At 48.4% G+C, this 20,502-nt stretch overlaps 1 protein-coding gene across 1 annotated transcript in view; it reads left to right on the forward strand.

Moving 5' to 3' along the window:
• LOC114589881 (uncharacterized) overlaps positions 1-20,502 on the forward strand; it is a 75,067-nt gene that overhangs the window by 41,105 nt on the left and 13,460 nt on the right. The window lies entirely within an intron of this gene.

Below are 20,502 nucleotides of genomic sequence, written 5' to 3' on the forward strand. Positions count from 1 at the left end.
TGAAGACCATGTAAAACGACATTTGCCTGGCACCTGCTTCGTATAATATAGGCAGGTGGTCATTTTCTCAGGTTTTAATCAACACATTGTGGCTCTGGAACTGAAATTGCTAAACTATGTATCACTTTGTGCTGTATTCTTGGTTTTATTGAATTTGTATGTGGCCATTTTACAGCATTTTAATAAAAAAGGAAGGGGAGGGAGGGAGGGAGGAAGGAAGGAAGGAAGGAAGGAAGGAAGGAAGGAAGGAAACCATCACACAGCCACAAAACCGGCAAGGAACTTTGCGGCACCCAAAAGGCTAACTTGGGGTGGGGAACCTCAGGCTCCCAGAGAACAAATGTGGCCCCTGCACCTCTCTGCCTGGCCCTCAAACTCTCTGCAGACCACACCCATCACTGGCCTTGCTTCTCCACACACCAATTTTTCCTTGACCTGGCTGGAATGTTGCCTTTGAACCCCAATACAGTGGTACCTCTAGTTATGAATTTAATATGTTCCAGAGGTCCGTTCTTAACCTGAAACTGTTCTTAACTAGAGGCATGCTTTCGCTAATGGGCCCTCTTGCCGCCACTGCGCCACTGGAACCATTCTCATCCACTGCGCCATTCTCATCCTGGGGCAAAGTTCTCAACTCGAGGCAACTATTCCAGGTTGGTGAAGTTTGTAACCTGAGGCATTTGTAACTTGAGGTACCACTGTAATGCATTTTGTACCACTGTACCACTGTAATGCATTTTGCTTGTCTGGATGAAAGGGGGGGGGGGGGGCGTGTGAGCATGCAAAAATCGGCCTACTGAACAGACAAGAAAAGCCTGCTGGATCAGGCCAACGGCCCCTCTAGTCCAGCATTCTCACAGCGGCCACCCAGAAGCCCCAATAGGAAGCCCACAAGCAGGACTTGAGTTCGAGAGCCCTCTCCCCTCCTGAAGTTTCCAGCAACTGGGATGCAGACGACTTACTGCCTCCAGCTGTGGAGGCAGAGCAAAGCGATTGTTGCTAGCAGCAAAGATAAAATTTATATTGGCTCCCCCCCACACACTTTTACCTCTGGCCCCACCCACCACGGGCACGTGGCCCTCAGAAGGTTGCCCTGATGGGAATAATGGCCCCCTTGGGCTAACACATCCCTGGGCTGGCTTATTTGTTATGGCATAAGCAGGGCCTTGCAGAGCCAGGCGGAGGCCTGGGCCAGGTAGATAATGTGCCCCCCCCTTTTTTTTTTACGCTGGGGATAACTGAAGTCTTATAAATAAGTACCGGTATATAAATAATTTCCACAAAAGATATGCTGACAAATAATTTTATTTCAAGGCTTGAACCGTATCTGCATATAAAGACAAAATGGAAAATATAGATATACAATAGTGCTTTTTAAAAATACATAGGGAAAAGGATTATTTTAAGTATTTACATTTAAAAATGCTTCCCTGGCTTTCTTTTCTGCGAATTCTTGAATTACGCAGGAAAAATCAAGCAACTTCGCCTTATCGTGGTTTATGTTTATTATTGCTAAACCATTTAGGATTTCTTGAGCCATTGTTGATTGAAAGAAAGACTTAATTTAATATATTGAAACTCATCCCACCCGGCGCCGCTCCGCGCTCCTCTGCCCACCGCCGCCACCGCCTTTGCGCCTCTGCCCCAGTGCATCCCCTGCGATTGTGAATATGCTGACCGAGACCCCATTTGGAATCGGAGGCCCGGGCCAATGGCCCACATGGCCGCCACCCCTCTGCCTGGGCCTGGGCATAAGCCTTCCAAAGGAGTTTACACAGGGTGCCTCTGGACCGGCTGTGGCTGATGGGAGGTGTAGCCCAAGGCAGCAGATTAGCCTTCTCCAATCTCGAAAAAAACAAGAGAAGCAAAGATTCAAGGTCTTTCCAGCAATGCCCTGGCTGGCTGAGCTAACTGGTACTTACTGCCAAGTACCGTATTTTTCGCTCTATAACACGCACCAGACCATAACACGCACGTAGTTTTTAGAGGAGGAAAACAAGAAAAAAATATTCTAAACAAAACAGTGGATGTATGATTTTTGTGGTTCATGCTGTGGCCACAGACATGTGATCTGACGGTGAGTTTGGGGTAGCCCAATGCAAAAATCCTGAGGATCCATGTGGATCCATGCTAAAGTCGCCCTAAAGTCGCAGGGGCGCTGGGGGAGTGAACAGGAAGCAGGAGGAGGAGAACAATCCCTCTCACACACAGACACACACACACACACACACACACACACACAGAGTATCAATCCTAAAGTCGCAGGAGAGGCAGGGGCGCTGGGAGTGGGAAGCAAGAGAAGGAGAACGATCCCCCCCTCTCTCTCTCACACACACACAGTATCAATCCTAAAGTCGCAGGAGAGGCAGGGGCGCTGGGAGAGTGAAGGGGAAGCAAGAGGAGAACGATGCCACACACACACACACACACACACACACACACACACACACACAGAGAGAGTATCAATCCTAAAGTCGCAGGAGAGGCAGGGGCGCTGGGAGTGGGAAGCAAGAGAAGGAGAACGATCCCCCCCCCCTCTCTCTCTCTCACACAGTATCAATCCTAAAGTCGCAGGAGAGCGCAGGGGCGCTGGGAGAGTGAACGGGAAGCAAGAGGAGAACGATGCCTCACACACACACAGACACACACACACACACACACACACACACACACACAGAGTATCAATCCTAAAGTCGCAGGAGAGGCAGGGGCGCTGGGAGTGGGAAGCAAGAGAAGGAGAACGATCCCCCCCTCTCTCTCACACACACACAGTATCAATCCTAAAGTCGCAGGAGAGCGCAGGGGCGCTGGGAGAGTGAAGGGGAAGCAAGAGGAGAACGATGGCTCACACACACAGAGACACACACACACACAGAGTATCAATCCTAAAGTCGCAGGAGAGCGCAGGGGCGCTGGGAGTGGGAAGCAAGAGAAGGAGAACGATCCCCCCCCCTCTCTCTCTCTCACACACACACAGTATCAATCCTAAAGTCGCAGGAGAGCGCAGGGGCGCTGGGAGAGTGAAGGGGAAGCAAGAGGAGAACGATGCCTCACAGACACACACACACACAGAGTATCAATCCTAAAGTCGCAGGGGCGCTGGAAGTAGCAGGGGCGCTGGGAGAGTGAAGGGGAAGCAAGAGAAGGAGAACGATGCCTCACACACAGAGAGACACACAGAGTATCACTCCTAAAGTCGCAGGAGAGCGCTGGGGCGCTGGGAGAGTGAACGGGAAGCAAGAGGAGAACGATGCCTCACACACACACACACACACACACACACACACACACAGTATCAATCCTAAAGTCGCAGGGGCGCTGGAAGTAGCAGGGGCGCTGGGAGAGTGAAGGGGAAGCAAGAGAAGGAGAACGATGCCTCACACACAGAGAGACACACAGAGTATCACTCCTAAAGTCGCAGGAGAGCGCAGGGGCGCTGGGAGAGTGAACAGGAAGGAGGAGGAGGAGAACGATAGCTCAAGCACACACACACACACACACACACACACACACAGCCCCTACAGTGGCTGATCCAAAATCGGACAGCAAAAAACTGCAGGCAGGGACACGGGGTTGTTTTAAAGCAACCAGCCCCGATCTGCTTCTCTCCCTCCTCCCGGCTAGGCTGGCTGAAAAGCTTTGCTGCTACTTAGCAGCTCAGTGGAGAAGAAAGAGGGACATAGAGCACGGGGTTGTTTTAAAGCAACCAACCCCGCTCTGCTTCTCTCCCTCCTGCCCGGCTCGGCTCGCTGACAGGAGCCGCTTACACCCGCTTTGCAGTTTCAAAGAGAGCCACGGACTGCTCACAACTGCAGCAGATTCCCCTGCCATCTGTAGGCATTCGCTCCATAACACGCACAGACATTTCCCCTCACTTTCCAGGAGGAAAAAACTGCGTGTTATAGAGCGAAAAATACGGTACCTCCTCAACCCTCACACCTTCTTCCAAGCAACAAAAGCCATCTAAGGTGAGCTGGGGCGGGGGGGGGGGATGTTTGCAAATTCTAACAAGTTGGTTCTGCAGAGGATTTAGCACAGGATGAAAATTTCCGTGCTGCTGGTTGCTAGGGCTTCTTTTTTCCACTCGCTCCACACAGCCCCATATCTTAGGAACACAGCCAGCTGCTGCCCCCAGCAACCTCCAAGTCAGAATGCTGGCAGTCATTTTAGAAGCGGGTGGATCTTGGAAGGCCAGGAACATTTGCAAATCAATAAAGGTAATGGGACCCCTGACCATTAGGTCCAGTCGTGGCCGACTCTGGCGTTGCGGTGCTCATCTCACTCAATAGACCGAGGGAGCTGGCATACAGCTTCCGGGTCATGTGGCCAGCATGACTAAGTCGCTTCTGGCGAACCAGAGCAGTGCACGGAATCGCCGTTTACCTTCCTGCTGGAGCGATTCCTATTTATCTACTTGCACTTTGACATGCTTTCAAACTGCTAGGTTGGCAGGAGTAGGGACTGAGCAACAGGAGCTCACCCCGTTGCGGGGATTTGAACCGCCAACCTTCTGATCGGCAAGTCCTAGGCTCTATGGTTTAACCCACAGCACCAACAGCGTCCCCTACCAAATCAATACCCAACAGTAAAAGCAGCTGAGGTGACCCACGGCACATTTTATACTGGGTTTTCACTTGTCCTACCCAGAGATGTAGTCAGTGCCAGGGCTGGAGTCCTAAGGAGAGCCTGCAGGATCAGGAGAACGATTGCCCTCTAAGGGCAGTATCCTGTTCTCACAGTGGCCAACCTGGAGCAGGAAGGATGTAGTACGACTTCTGCAACGCGACTAATATACACACAATCATTACCAAAATAATTATTACACATTCTTTATCAATCTTCTGAGAAAAATACAAAACCTTGTGCAAAGTCACAGAAACTTGCGAACTGCCCAGTCTAAGATGAACTTACAATGTCTGATTTCAACAGATTTTTCAAATGCTTAACTCAGTCTTTTTTTTCTTTATCTTTTTAGGTAAGTTCATGAAGATATTATATATATATATATATATATATATATATATATATATATATATATATAAATATTTATTATTTATACCCTGCCCATCTGACTGGGTCTCCCCAGCCACCCTGGGTGGCTTCCAACAAAGTATTAAAATACAGTGGTCTGTTAAACATTAAAAGCTTCCCTAAATAGGGCTGCCTTCAGATGTCTTCTAGAAGTCTGGTAGTTGTTCTTCTCTTTGACATCTGGTGGGAGGGCGTTTCACAGGGCAGGCACCACTACCGAGAAGGCCCTCTGCCTGGTTCCCTGTAACTTGGCTTCTCAAAGTGATACCAACAAAAGGTAAGTCCGGTGTTGTTCACAATACCGAGAGATGCTAGTGAAGTTGTAAAGGTGAAGGTAAAGGGACCCCAGACCATTAGGTCCAGTCGTGACTGACTCTGGGGTTGCGGCACTCATCTCGCTTTATTGGCCGAGGGAGCCGGTGTACAGCTTCCGGGTCATGTGGCCAGCATGACTAAGCCGCTTCTGGCAAACCAGAGCAGCGCACGGAAACACCGTCTACCTTCCCGCCAGAGAGGTACCTATTTATCTTCTTGCACTTTGACGTGCTTTCGAACTGCTAGGTTGGCAGGAGTAGGGACTGAGCAACGGGAGCTCACCCCGTCACGGGGATTCGAACCGCTGACAAGTTGTAGATGGATGTTAATGAAGTTGTAGACAGGGTGCCGGCGTTTTGCACCTGTTTCGCCCTGGCAGTCCAAGTAATCAAGAGGCCGCTGTTCGCCCCCGATGGGGCCCTTTTACTGGGGCTTGCAGGTAGCACACTCCCAAGGTGGTTTTCCGGGCTTCTTCAGTGGTCTAATCTCAAAGCCTTGATACGTATATTGATATTCAATTTCATAGAGAATACTATTTCCTGGCTTAAGCTTAAGAGACTGATTTGCTTAGCAGCGGGAAGGATAGCAAGTAGGTTCTGAGTCCAAACTGCACAAACTTCTTTGTCACAGACACACATTCACTGCTTTAGTCATCTTTATCACCCGAGCTTCACCTCTGCTGTGTGGACGTGAGAGAGACAGAGACAGAGAAACTCACTTGCTCCCGTCACCTCAACTAACCCCTAGCAGCCTGACTGCATTCCTGCTGGAGTTATCACTGTGGGTATGGATCAAAGTTAGGGTTGTTGGTTTTTTTGATACGGATCAAAGTTTGCTAAGGAGGGAGCCTGATCCTGGCTCCTTGACTGGGACTCTCTCCAGCTGGCAGCCACTCTGGAGAAGAAAATAGCACTGGTGCCAAGAGCAATTACAACTGGAGCAGAAACCAGATCTGAAAGGGTTATGTGAGCAGCAGCTCTGCTGAGGAGACACCCAGATCCTGTTTCTCATTCCCAAAATGCGGATCTAATTTCAGGTGGTGGCATCGTGACCGAAACTTCTTCTAAATGCATGGACCGCAATTGTAACAGAAGCAGCGAACAGGGCGAGGGGTTAGCTTTAATTCATTAGCATTGCTGAGATGGATAGACCAAACGTCCATTTAGCAGGGCTTCCAAAAAAAAATGCTACTGGAAAGCTGGCAAGAAGGATGTGGAAAGTGGACTATGCAGAATTAGATAAATTAACAGGAAGGATTCGAAATCTGCAGGATCAGAGATTCTTAGAAGACTGGAGTAAATATTTGAACTATTTGAAAAGCAATTGTAATAATCGGATTATGCTAGTAGGACTGCAAGACGTTCTTTAAGGAGGACTATTTGAAATATTGCAAGAAAGACTATGATGAGAATTATTAGTAAAGGTAAAGGTACCCCTGCCCGTACGGGCCAGTCTTGACAGACTCTAGGGTTGTGCGCCCATCTCACTCAAGAGGTCGGGGGCCAGCGCTGTCCGGAGACACTTCTGGGTCACGTGGCCAGCGTGACATCACTGCTCTGGCGAGCCAGAGCCACACACGGAACGCCGTTTACCTTCCTGCTAGTAAGCGGTCCCTATTTATCTACTTGCACCCGGGGGTGCTTTCGAACTGCTAGGTTGGCAGGCGCTGGGACCAAGCAGCGGGAGCGCACCCCGCCGCGGGGATTTGAACTGCCGACCTTTCGATCGGCAAGCCCTAGGCGCTGAGGCTTTTACCCACAGTGCCACCCATCCGATGAGAATTATTAGTTAAGGATAATTAAGAGTAATAGAGAAATTAAGAAATGCAGAACAAGTGATAAAGAACGGAAAATCTTCAGAAGTTGTTGACAGAAGTCTAAAATACTGTATAAGATAAGAAGTTATCTTAAATGATTGTTGGGAATGATATGTTTAAAAACCCCCAATAAAAATGTATAATAGAAATGAGAGGAGGAGGTGGAAAGAGGAGCCAATTGCCGCTGCCCTTGTTCCCAACTCAGACTTGGAGGGTATGCAAGACTTGCCACACTTCCCTCCCAAGCAAAGCTGCAAATTGAACACCAAAGTTACTACAGTGGTACCTCAGAAGTCAGATGGAATCCGTTCCGGAAGTCCATTCAACTCCCAAAATGTTTGGAAACCAAGGCGCGGCTTTTGATTGGCTGCAGGGAGCTCCTGCAGCCAATCAGAAGACATGGAGGACGTTCAGGTTTCAAATAATGTTTGAGAACCGGAACATTCACTTCCGGGTTTGTGGCATTTGGGAGCCAAAACGTTCGACTCACAAGGCGGTCAAGATCCAAGGTACGACTGTAGTCTTTGAAATGGGCCTTAAAAACACTCTCTTCTTAAGGTTTTTTAATGGTGCTTTAAGAGTTTGCATCATCTCAGTGCTAGGTCATAACAACTCTCCAGACCCTTAAACTACAGCTCCCAGAATTCTTTGGGGGAAGTCATGCCTGTTTAAACTACTATCATCTTGTTTTAAATGCATGGTGGACCAAGTTTCTGCATTTACTAATGTTTTTACTGGTGTTGAAGTTTGGGGACGGCTAACATGCAATCCTCCAGGTAGAGTCCAGTGACTTCATCAAGCCCCAGCTTGCAAGACCAATGGCCAAGTAACTTTCAGATTTGTTGGCTGAGTTGCAGAACAAGCTTCTTCAGAAACAAGTCAGGTATGTGGCGATGGTTATCAAAGTTGCATTTGTTAACCTATTCTTCTGCTTCCTGCTTTAAATTTTTTAAAATTAGGGGAGGGGAAATTATACATTGTATCTTAAACTCTCTTTACACCCGCAAGCTGTTTTGATGTTTGCAACTACAACCAGGATGATGGGACTATAAATATATATAAATAAAAGTACTGTGTGGTCTTTCTTAGGTGCTGATTTCATGCCAAGTTTCCTCAAACTAGGAAACACCAAGGACTATAATGATAATTCTCATATAGCTCCAGTATTTATTTCAGGGGAATTTCCCGCTGTAATTTCATGAAGGGTAAAGTCTACATCCATTGCCTGGTGGTCAGGATACGCAAACTTGTTCCCTGCATCCCACAGGAACAAAATCAGGGTATGAGATGTCCACCCCATTTCAGCTACCATAAGATGATATGCTCCTCCAATTAGAGAATGAAGGGGCTCCTCTTTCACACTGAAATGTTGGGGGAATTTTTCCTCTGTAGCAACCACTGAGAGCATTTATGGCTCTCTAGACTCAAAGGGGACGCGGGTGGCGCTGTGGGTAAAAGCATCAGCGCCTAGGGCTTGCCGATCGAAAGGTCGGCGGTTCGAATCCCCGCGGCGGGGTGCGCTCCCGCTGCTCGGTCCCTGCTCCTGCCAACCTGGCAGTTCGAAAGCACCCCGGGGTGCAAGTAGATAAATAGGGACCGCTTACTGGCGGGAAGGTAAACGCCGTTTCCGTGTGCTGCGCTGGCTCGCCAGATGCAGCTTTGTCACGCTGGCCACGTGACCCGGAAGTGTCTCCGGACAGCGCTGGCCCCCGGCCTCTTGAGTGAGATGGGCACACAAGTTCCCAGAAGAGGGAACACTCCACAAGGAAAGGAGTCAGAAAAAGGACGAGAGGCTGCCAGCTCTGCTGGCAAGGGGTGACATAGCTGGGCTCCTGAGCCTCACAGAAAGAATGTAGTTGGTCAAGGGAGCCGTGGACTCAAGAAAGTCCAAAACCTCTGGGCTAAGGGAAACCCAGCCAGATTGGGGGGGGGGGTATAAAAAGTAAGTTATTATTATAATTATTGGCATTTTCTCAAGTCTTTAAAAGTTGTTACACACACTTGTCTTGGCTGCTCACCTCCATGCAACACGTAAGGTGAGAAACTCTGTCGCAACAGTAAAATTAAGAACTGCCTTGCTTTGACTGGTTCCTGCCGCCGCTCATTTTTCTCTGACCGATCATGGATTTAGCCCCAACCCCAAGAAACCAGTAACTGAAAGGAGGTGGTTCATGGGAATTGAAGAGTATGCTTTCTGCATACGACACACCCACTGCCAAGCACCTCCATCTCACCTGCCCCCAACTCCATACCACCCCTCTCCTAAAACCCCAGTCTGTCACTGAGTCCTTCCCAGCAATAGAATTAGTCGTTCTGGAAGATTCCTAAAATGTTATTAATCCAGAGTTCAGAGTTCAGAATTCAAAGGTCCCAAATATAAAATAAACGTTCATAAATGTACACGGCAAACACATAAGTAAGTACAGGGGTTCAATCCTGTCAGCTTCTTTAGGAGACAACAAGAGTCTGCAAAGCAGGATACAAATAATAGAAAAAGTATTAAACTGTACATTTCAAAGAATATATATATCTATCACCCTAGTGTTGCATGGCATTAACATTTTCTAACCACTAGGCCACACGGACTCTCCTAGAACCTTGGCCCTGAGGCCGGGAATTCCAGGTTCCCAACTGCCGTTGCCTAGCAACGGAGCTTGGGACCGTTTGAGGTTCCTCAGTTCCTCAGCATCCTGAGGTGGGCAGAGGTGTGCCAACCTGTTGCGACAGAGTTTCTCACGTTGCACGGAGGTGAGGAGCCAGGACAAGTTTAAAGACTTGAGTATAGCGTCACGAAGAGTCGGAGACGACTAGACAGCAACAACAAATGGAGGTAAGTCTAGGTTGCCATGGCCAGGGGACCTAACCCTGGAACCTACTTGTATGAACTTTATTATGGTCACAGACCAGGATAAAAAAAAAAGAAAGAGCATATAAATAAAGTAGCAGTTAGGATTTATTTATTTTTAACCGATAACTGTTAGAGCAAATGAGGACAAAGAAACAGGCATAGGATAAAACTGTTTAATGGTCACTTTAAAATGTGAAGGTTCATTGTTGCTTCACAAGTTGTGTATGTCTTTAAGGGCCAGGGCAAGTAACGAAACCCACTCTTACAGCTGTGAAACATAGCAGGTTCTGCTGAGTTGTGTTAATCAAGCTGTGTCAGCAATTGGGTATAGTACCGTATTTTTCGCTCCATTGGACGCACTTTCCCCCCCTTAAAAAGTAAGGGGAAATGTCTGGGCGTCTTATGGAGCGAAGCCAGCAAGAGCCGCTGCTGCCGACAAGCTCTGCGCAGCTCTCCCTTTAAAGCAAGAGCTGTGTAGAGTGTGTCTGCGGCTCTGGCTGGCTTTACAGGGAGGCGGGTCTGTCCCTCCTTCCGGCTCATTGTAAAGCCAGCAAGAGCCGCGGCTGCTGAGCTGAGGCGGGGAGGAGGGAGGGAAGGGGATTCCGTGGGTCCCTCCCTCCTCCGTGGCTCCCTTTGAAGCAGCAAAGTGGGAGGGAAGCCGCTTACACCTGTGTAAGCAGCTCCTCTCCCACTTTCCTGCTTCAAAGCAACCACGGAGGAGGGAAGGAAGGGACCCATGGATCCTCTTCGCTGCTCGAGGCTGCAGCGGATTCCCTCCTCCCGGGCTTAATAATGTATATATGTCAAGGGCTTTGAGATGCATATAAAATCAGGCTCAGCATTATTAACTGGACTTAGATAAGCCATGGTTCCCCTTCCTTCCCTCCTCTGAGGCTCGCTTTAAAGCAGCAAAGTGGACAGGAGCCACCCGCTTTGCTGCTTTAAATAGTTGAGTCCAACATTTGATTCAGAATATTTTTTTTCATGTTTTCCTCCTCTAAAAACTCTCTGTCTTCTGTCTCCTCTGCCCAGGAGGACTCTCCTGTGTGAGGGTCTGAATAGTTTAGTACAACATTTTATTCAGAATATTTTTTTTCATGTTTTCCTCCTCTAAAAACTCTCTGTCTGAGGGCCCTGCTCTTGCCGCTTACCACCTACCTGGCCCAGGCCTGAAGCCTCACAGGGACTGCTGCGCTCTGCTGCCCAGGAGGACTCTGCTCTTGCCGCTTACCATCTACCTGGCCCGGGGCGGGGCCTGAAGCCTCATAAGGACTGCTGCGCTCTGCTGCCCAGGAGGACTCTCCTGTGTGAGTGAGGGCCCTGCTCTTGCCGCTTACCACCTACCTGGTCCAGGCCTGAAGCCTCACAGGGACTGCTGCGCTCTGCTGCCCAGGAGGACTCTGCTCTTGCCGCTTACCATCTACCTGGCCCGGGGCGGGGCCTGAAGCCTCATAAGGACTGCTGCGCTCTGCTGCCCAGGAGGACTCTCCTGTGTGAGTGAGGGCCCTGCTCTTGCCGCTTACCACCTACCTGGCCCGGGCCTGAAGCCTCACAGGGACTGCTGCGCTCTGCTGCCCAGGAGGACTCTCCTGTGTGAGTGTCTGAGGGCCCTGCTCTTGCCGCTTACCATCTACCTGGCCCGGGGCGGGGCCTGAAGCCTCATAAGGACTGCTGCGCTCTGCTGCCCAGGAGGACTCTCCTGTGTGAGTGTCTGGGGGCCCTGCTCCTTCCTGCCACTTACCACCTGGCCCAGGGCAGGGCCTGACGGGCCTCACTAGGACAGTTGCTGTTACTGCTGGAGGGGTGCAGAGTGCTTTTAAAATGTTTTAAAATTTTTCTTTTGAATTTTTTGCATGTGGGGTGGGGTGGGATGGATGTTTATTGGGCCTGGGAATTTGTTTGATTTTATCTTTTTGTAATTTTTATTAAAAGACTGATAACAACACTAGGACAGTCTCCCAATGTGTAAATTGTTCTCTAGTTTGATTGGGGGTCTTGACACCTGGGGCTCCAGCTATTCACACCCACCTAGTGTTGTTATCAGTCTTTTAATTACCTGGTGATGTGCATCTGTGAAACATGCCAGGAAAGGGGTGAGCCCTTTGATCCAGGTTCTGGGAACTTAATGAGCTCAGCTGTCACAAGTTAAAATTATTAGCCCATAAGCTGGTCACTGGTGAATTTGAATGTAATCAAGAATTGTGATTGGGTCTGGGTTCTGGTTCCACGTGAGATTTGTGAATAAAGATCCTAAGAATGGCTGAGAAAGCGCCCTCTGCAACCTGCCATTCGCCCGGCTGTTAGCGGACCACCGTCCTGTGTCTCTTTGTAAGGGAGATTCCTGCTGACTACTGAAAGATGTTGAAACTATCCTATCTCTGTCTTTGTTCTTAGAAGTGAGTATCTTAGTTAGCTATATTAAACAATGTCTTTATTTTATCTGCCTGCAAGATACAAAAGATGTGCCTGCTTTTTAAGCATGTTAACTTTGTGTTTTTTTAAATAAATTTTTAAAATAGAATCTTTTGTCTTATGTGCCAATCTGAGGGAAAATCGAAATCCAACGCCTGACTACTTGGTTACGCTATACCTGATGAATTTCTGCCTGCAAGTTTGTGGAAGCAGCTTGCAGAGTGGGGCAACTGGTAACAAAGGAGCATAGTCTTCTCCCTTGGACTGTGCCTCCGGGTGCCCTGAGACGGAGTGGTGGCAGCATTACCATTTCTGTGGCGTTTTGTTTTGTCAAAAAGTAAATGGCTGCTGGCCTCCGTTCCAGAAACCTGACCCACATGGAGGGTAAGGGCAGGTGAGGGAGGGGCGAGTGGCCGGAGCCCCTTTACTACAACCTTGTTTCTAAATTTATTGTTTTGCATTGTTTTAATTGTCTGTTTTAACCATATTTGCACAGCAGTTTATAATAATGATAATGATAATGATAATAATAATTCATACCCCGCCCATCAGGCTGGGCTTCCCCAGCCACTCTGGGCGGCTTCCAAAAGAATATTAAAATACTGGATTGTTTCAAGAAGTGGCAGAGAGATATTTCTAGATTTGTCTGGTGTCAGCATGCTTGTGTTGTTCACTTGTGTTCCTTTGGTGGTGAGAGAGGTTGGGGTTGGCCTAGGGTGTGATTGTTTGTTTGTGATTGGCTGTGGTGATCTTTGTTTTCGTGTGTGAGTGAGGTGGGTGGGTGTTTTGGATCAGGTTAGCCATATTGATTTGTATGCTGTTGGTGGATTATTGTCATTGTCCTGTTGGGCTGTGTATGTGATAAAGGGGAGCCATACCGGGGTGAAGGTGGCTTCTTCTGTTTGTTCCCGTGTCAGTTTCAGTTTATTAGTTAATTTTTCTAGTAGGGCTGTTTCCCATACTATTTGGTACCATTGGTCCATGCTTACTCCTGACAGGTCTCTCCAGTGTCTGGTCATGGTGTTTCTGGCTGCTGAAAGTAGGTGGGTTATGAGTTCTTTGTGGTGTAAATGGGCATTGTTGTCTTGGAAGATGTTTAGTAGGGCCAATTCTGGGGTCATGTCTTTGCTCAGGTGCACCACAGGTTGCCAACTTCTCTCATTGTCCCCTTGGAACAAAGCTTCTCCTAATCCTATTTGACTGGCATTGGTTTGCATTTCAAAAGGACGTCAAAATCACCCACAAACTTACAAGGGCTTGTGTTAACAACTCAGCGGCTTGCTTGAATTGGTGTAAGAGCCATTCCAGTACACACTGGATTTCTGCTCCCAAGCCCAATCTAAATCCGAAATCACTCACTTCTCCTTGAGCAAACTGACATTTATACATTTTAACGGTCAGGTTTGCATCTTGCCATTGGGCCAAAGCTCTCTGCACATGCTTAAGGTGTTCTGGCCATGACTTAGAAAAAATTAACTCAACTTCTTCCAATCCCTCCCATCTCCCTCTGAGCATGGACAAAGGATTTTCTAGGAGCTTGCCAAAAGCTGGCGGGTCTGACACAAACTCTGGGCTCCTTGAGTAAATCTCAACCAAAATTCCTAACAGATTTCGAACACAGAGGTGGGGTAGGATGGAATCCCAATCAAACCTAAAAACACTTTTACTCATAACATAACCACACTGTTTCCTAGGACTAAAGTTCTGTAAAAGACCCACCAAATCCCATTTCTTCTCCACACAAACATTTGCATTACAAAACCTTTTTTGAAAAATAATAAACATATCGACTGGGTCTTTAAAGTCCTTGAGCTGTGGATAGAAAAACTCTTTTTCAGGCACAAAAGGGGTAAACTCTATTGTGCAAAGAGACTTTTCCGCAGTTTCTAAATGACCTAGGAGAGAGTGACCAAATCTCTGCTTTACTTCAAACGCGGCCAAATCTCCCACCATGGCAGAGGACTCTAAACTCTCCACAGCGGCTTGGCTGGGCTGAGCTGGCTCCCCTTTCTCTTCTTGCCTCTCAGCTTTTGGCTGACAGGACACGCTTGCATCTTTCACAGTCTGCGTCGCTAGGGGGGTCGCTGCAAGCTGCTGGAAAGGAACTGTAGATTTCAAAACCCCTTCCCCCAAAGTCAGGTTTGCACAAACTTGGAGTTCAGGGACTGGAACAGATTGGGGAATTAAATTTCCACCACTAGGATTACTCTTCCGAAAATCGGACTGGTTCAGCTGGGACAAAACTAAGTCTTTTGGCAGTCACAATATCAGAGTCTATGCTTCGAAAGGAAGGCACAACAATTTGATGAAGGTGAACACTGGGAGGTGTGCTAGACACTGAGGTGGGCCAGTTAACACCAGGGGTGGGAGTGCGTATTAAGCCATCCTCTTCCCAACCGATTTCTCAGGAACAGCAGTTCCAGTGGTTTTGGGAGTTATAGCATCAGGTGCCCAACATTCCCTCAGCCCTCAAACCTTGAGGTGTTGTTCCCCAGTTTCCCATCCCCTGTACCTGGGTGGGTAAGACCTTGATGGAAAAAGAGTTCACCGCAAGTTGTTGTTGGTAAACCTTAAATCCCCAATCGTTCCCCACCAGGACAGGACTTTTGCACACTTCAGGATCATGTACTATAGTTAGGTGGTTTCCATAGTACCCCTTATACGATACTGGAACAATGGCAGTAGGTTGAAAAATCTCATTCACACCATAGGGGCTAATCTTTAAGGGGTTAGCCTGCATCTGTATGGGCAAAACCAAATCTCTGGGTACACTGGTAATGTCAGACCCAGTGTCTCGGAAAGAGTTCACAGCAATTCCGTTGATCTCAATGGGGGCTGTAAACTTTGAATTAGCCCACTTCACATCAGGCACACTTGGAGCAGCACCAGGACTCACAGGTCCCACAATAACTGCACTTGAAGTGGCTACAGCTGGTTTGGAAACTATAGCGTCAGGAGCTGCCCCACCCTTCCCCTCCGGGACTGGGCTTTCCCTAGTTCCTGATTTTTGCTGTTCCGCTTCCCAATCTTCCTCCGGTTGCTAGATCATGCGCACCGCAGGAATCGAAGTCAAAACTGGAGGCTTCTTTTCACTTAATTGGGGGCAAACTGCTTTTATATGCCCCGGTTTCTGTGGCACCCTTTGGTGCCTTGAATGATGGTCAAGGGTGCCGTGAGTAACACTGGCCTCTGTCCCTCTTTCTCCCCCCCCCCCATCCCTTCTGGCATCTCTGCCTCCCAAAGGCTTGTGCAGCTGTTTGTTGCAGCACCCCTGGCTACAAGCTCCCCAGGCGAACGGTGCCTCTGGAGCTGGCCAGGGGGTGCTTCCCAGGCCCCTGTGGGGCAGCGTGAGGAGGCAGCTCTCTTTAGGGAAGGGGCGACACCCGCGGCTGTCCAGAGGACTCCGAAGGAGAGGGGAGAGGAGAAGAGGGAACACTCCACAAGGAAAGGAGTCAGAAAAAGGACAAGAGGCTGCCAGCTCTGCTGGCAAGGGGTGACGTAGCTGGGCTCCTGAGCCTCACAGAAAGAATGTAGTTGGTCAAGGGAGCCGTGGACTCAAAAAAGTCCAAAACCTCTGGGCTAAGGGAAACCCAGCCAGATTGGGGGGGGTATAAAAAGTAAGTTATTATTATAATTATTGGCATTTTCTCAAGTCTTTAAAAGTTGTTACACACACTTGTCTTGGCTCCTCACCTCCATGCAACATGTAAGGTGAGAAACTCTGTCGCAACAGTAAAATTAAGATCTGCCTTGCTTTGACTGGTTCCTGCCGCCGCTCATTTTTCTCTGACCGATCATGGATTTAGCCCCAAGCCCAAGAAACCAGTAACTGAAAGGAGGTGGTTCATGGGAATTGAAGAGTATGCTTTCTGCATACGACACACCCACTGCCAAGCACCTCCATCTCACCTGCCCCCAACCCCATACCACCCTCTCTCCTAAAACCCCAGTCTGTCACTGAGTCCTTCCCAGCAATAGAATTAGCTGTTCTGGAAGATTCCTAAAATGTTATTAATCCAGAGTTCAGAGTTCAGAATTCAAAGGTCCCAAATATAAAATAAACGTTCATAAATGTACACGGCAAACACATAAGTAAGTACAGGGGTTCAATCCTGTCAGCTTCTTTAGGAGACAACAAGAGTCTGCAAAGCAGGATACAAATAATAGAAAAAGTATTAAACTGTACATTTCAAAGAATATATATATATATATCACCCTAGTGTTGCATGGCATTAACATTTTCTAACCACTAGGCCACACGGACTCTCCTAGAACCTTGGCACTCAGGCCGGGAATTCCATGTTCCCAACTGCCGTTGCCTAGCAACGGAGCTTGGGACCATTTGAGGTTCCTCAGTTCCTCAGCATCCTGAGGTGGGCAGAGGTGTGCCAACCTGTTGCGACAGAGTTTCTCACGTTGCACGGAGGTGAGGAGCCAGGACAAGTTTAAAGACTTGAGTATAGCGTCACGAAGAGTCGGACAACAACAACAACAAATGGCGTACCAAAGACTCCTGGAGGTAAGTCTAGGTTGCCATGGCCAGGGGACCTAACCCTGGAACCTACTTGTATGAACTTTATTATGGTCACAGACCAGGATAAAAAGAAAGAAAGAGCATATAAATAAAGTAGCAGTTAGGATTTATTTATTTTTAACCGATAACTGTTGGAGCAAATGAGGACAAAGAAACAGGCATAGGATAAAACTGTTTAATGGTCACTTTAAAATGTGAAGGTTCATTGTTGCTTCACAAGTTGTGTATGTCTTTAAGGGCCAGGGCAAGTAACGAAACCCACTCTTACAGCTGTGAAACATAGCAGGCTCTGCTGAGTTGTGTTAATCAAGCTGTGTCAGCAATTGGGTATAGTACCGTATTTTTCGCTCCATTGGACGCACTTTTTTCCCCTTAAAAAGTAAGGGGAAATGTCTGTGCGTCGTATGGAGCGAAGCCAGCAAGAGCCGCTGCTGCCGACAAGCTCTGCGCAGCTCTCCCTTTAAAGCAAGAGCTGTGTAGAGTGTGCCTGCGGCTCTGGCTGGCTTTACAGGGAGGCGGGTCTGTCCCTCCTTCCGGCTCATTGTAAAGCCAGCAAGAGCCGCGGCTGCTGAGCTGAGGCGGGGAGGAGGGAGGGAAGGGGATTCCGTGGGTCCCTCCCTCCTCCGTGGCTCCCTTTGAAGCAGCAAAGTGGGAGGGAAGCCGCTTAAACCCGTGTAAGCAGCTCCTCTCCCACTTTCCTGCTTCAAAGCAACCACGGAGGAGGGAAGAAGGGGACCCATGGATCCTCTTCGCTGCTCGAGGCTGCAGCGGATTCCCTCCTCCCGGGCTTAATAATGTATATATGTCAAGGGCTTTGAGATGCATATAAAATCAGGCTCAGCATTATTAACTGGACTTAGATAAGCCATGGTTCCCCTTCCTTCCCTCCTCTGAGGCTCGCTTGAAAGCAGCAAAGTGGACAGGAGCCACCCGCTTTGCTGCTTTAAATAGTTGAGTCCAACATTTGATTCAGAATATTTTTTTTCATGTTTTCCTCCTCTAAAAACTCTCTGTCTTCTGTCTCCTCTGCCCAGGAGGACTCTCCCGTGTGAGGGTCTGGGGGCCCTGCTCCTTCCTGCCACTTACCACCTGGCCCAGGGCAGGGCCTGACGGGCCTCACTAGGACAGTTGCTGTTACTGCTGGAGGGGTGCAGAGTGCTTTTAAAATGTCTTGAAAATTTTCTTTTGAATTTTTTGTAGGTGGGGTGGGGTGGGATGGATGCTTATTGGTCCAACGCCTGACTACTTGGTTACGCTATACCTGATGAATTTCTGCCTGCAAGTCTGTGGAAGCAGCTTGCAGAGTGGGGCACAAAGGAGCATAGTCTTCTCCCTTGGACTGTGCCTCCGGGTGCCCTGAGACGGAGTGGTGGCAGCATTACCATTTCTGTGGCGTTTTGTTTTGTCAAAAAGTAAATGGCTGCTGGCCTCCGTTCCAGAAACCTGACCCACATGGAGGGTAAGGGCAGGTGAGGGAGGGGAGAGTGTCCGGAGCCCCTTTACTACAACCTTGTTTCTAAATTTATTGTTTTGCATTGTTTTAATTGTCTGTTTTAACAATATTTGCACAGCAGTTTATAATAATAATAATAATAATGATAATAATATATAATAATAATAATTTATACCCCGCCCACCTGGCTGGGCTTCCCTAGCCACTCTGGGCGGCTTCCAAAAGAATATTAAAATACTGGATTGTTTCAAGAAGTGGCAGAGAGATATTTCTAGATTTGTCTGGTGTCAGCGTGCTTGTGTTGTTCACTTGTGTTCCTTTGGTGGTGAGAGAGGTTGGGGTTGGCCTAGGGTGTGATTGTTTGTTTGTGATTGGCTGTGGTGATCTTTGTTTTCGTGTGTGAGTGAGGTGGGTGGGTGTTTTGGATCAGGTTAGCCATATTGATTTGTATGCTGTTGGTGGATTATTGTCATTGTCCTGTTGGGCTGTGTATGTGATAAAGGGGAGCCATACCGGGGTGAAGGTGTCTTCTTCTGTTTGTCCCCGTGTCAGTTTCAGTTTATTAGTTAATTTTTCTACTAGGGCTGTTTCCCATACTATTTGGTACCATTGGTCCATGCTTACTCCTGACAGGTCTCTCCAGTGTCTGGTCATGGTGTTTCTGGCTGCTGAGAGCAGGTGGGTTATGAGTTCTTTGTGGTGTAAATGGGCATTGTTGTCTTGGAAGATGTTTAGTAGGGCCAATTCTGGGGTCATGTCTTTGCTCAGGTGCACCACAGGTTGCCAACTTCTCTCACTGTCCCCTTGGAACAAAGCTTCTCCTAATCCTATTTGACTGGCATTGGTTTGCATTTCAAAAGGAGGTTGCTGGTCAGGGGCTAGAATCACCCACAAACTTACAAGGGCTTGTGTTAACAACTCAGCGGCTTGCTTGAATTGGTGTAAGAGCCATTCCAGTACACACTGGATTTCTGCTCCCAAGCCCAATCTAAATCCGAAATCACTCACTTCTCCTTGAGCAAACCGACATTTATACATTTTAACGGTCAGGTTTGCATCTTGCAATTGGGCCAAAGCTCTCTGCACATGCTTAAGGTGTTCTGGCCATGACTTAGAAAAAATTAACTCAACTTCTTCCAATCCCTCCCATCTCCCTCTGAGCATGGACAAAGGATTTTATAGGAGCTTGCCAAAAGCTGGCGGGTCTGACACAAACTCTGGGCTCCTTGAGTAAATCTCAACCAAAATTCCTAACATATTTCGAACACAGAGGTGGGGTAGGGGAAAGTAAGGGGAAATGTCTGTGCGTCTTATGGAGCGAAGCCAGCAAGAGCCGCTGCTGCCGACAAGCTCTGCGCAGCTCTCCCTTTAAAGCAAGAGCTGTGTAGAGTGTGCCTGCGGCTCTGGCTGGCTTTACAGGGACTGCCGTCTGTCCCTCCTTCCGGCTCATTGTAAAGCCAGCAAGAGCCGCGGCTGCTGAGCTGAGGCGGGGAGGAGGGAGGGAAGGGGATTCCGTGGGTCCCTCCCTCCTCCGTGGCTCCCTTTGAAGCAGCAAAGTGGGAGGGAAGCCGCTTACACCCGTGTAAGCAGCTCCTCTCCCACTTTCCTGCTTCAAAGCAACCACGGAGGAGGGAAGAAGGGGACCCATGGATCCTCTTCGCTGCTCGAGGCTGCAGCGGATTCCCTCCTCCCGGGCTTAATAATGTATATATGTCAAGGGCTTTGAGATGCATATAAAATCAGGCTCAGCATTATTAACTGGACTTAGATAAGCCATGGTTCCCCTTCCTTCCCTCCTCTGAGGCTCGCTTTAAAGCAGCAAAGTGGACAGGAGCCACCCGCTTTGCTGCTTTAAATAGTTGAGTCCAACATTTGATTCAGAATATTTTTTTTCATGTTTTCCTCCTCTAAAAACTCTCTGTCTTCTGTCTCCTCTGCCCAGGAGGACTCTCCCGTGTGAGTGCCTGGGGGCCCTGCTCCTTCCTGCCACTTACCACCTGGCCCAGGGCAGGGCCTGACGGGCCTCACTAGGACAGTTGCTGTTACTGCTGGAGGGGTGCAGAGTGCTTTTAAAATGTCTTTAAAATTCTCTT

This window comes from Podarcis muralis, chromosome 7 (assembly GCF_964188315.1).
Source record: "Podarcis muralis chromosome 7, rPodMur119.hap1.1, whole genome shotgun sequence".
Classification (NCBI taxonomy): Eukaryota; Metazoa; Chordata; class Lepidosauria; order Squamata; family Lacertidae; genus Podarcis; species Podarcis muralis.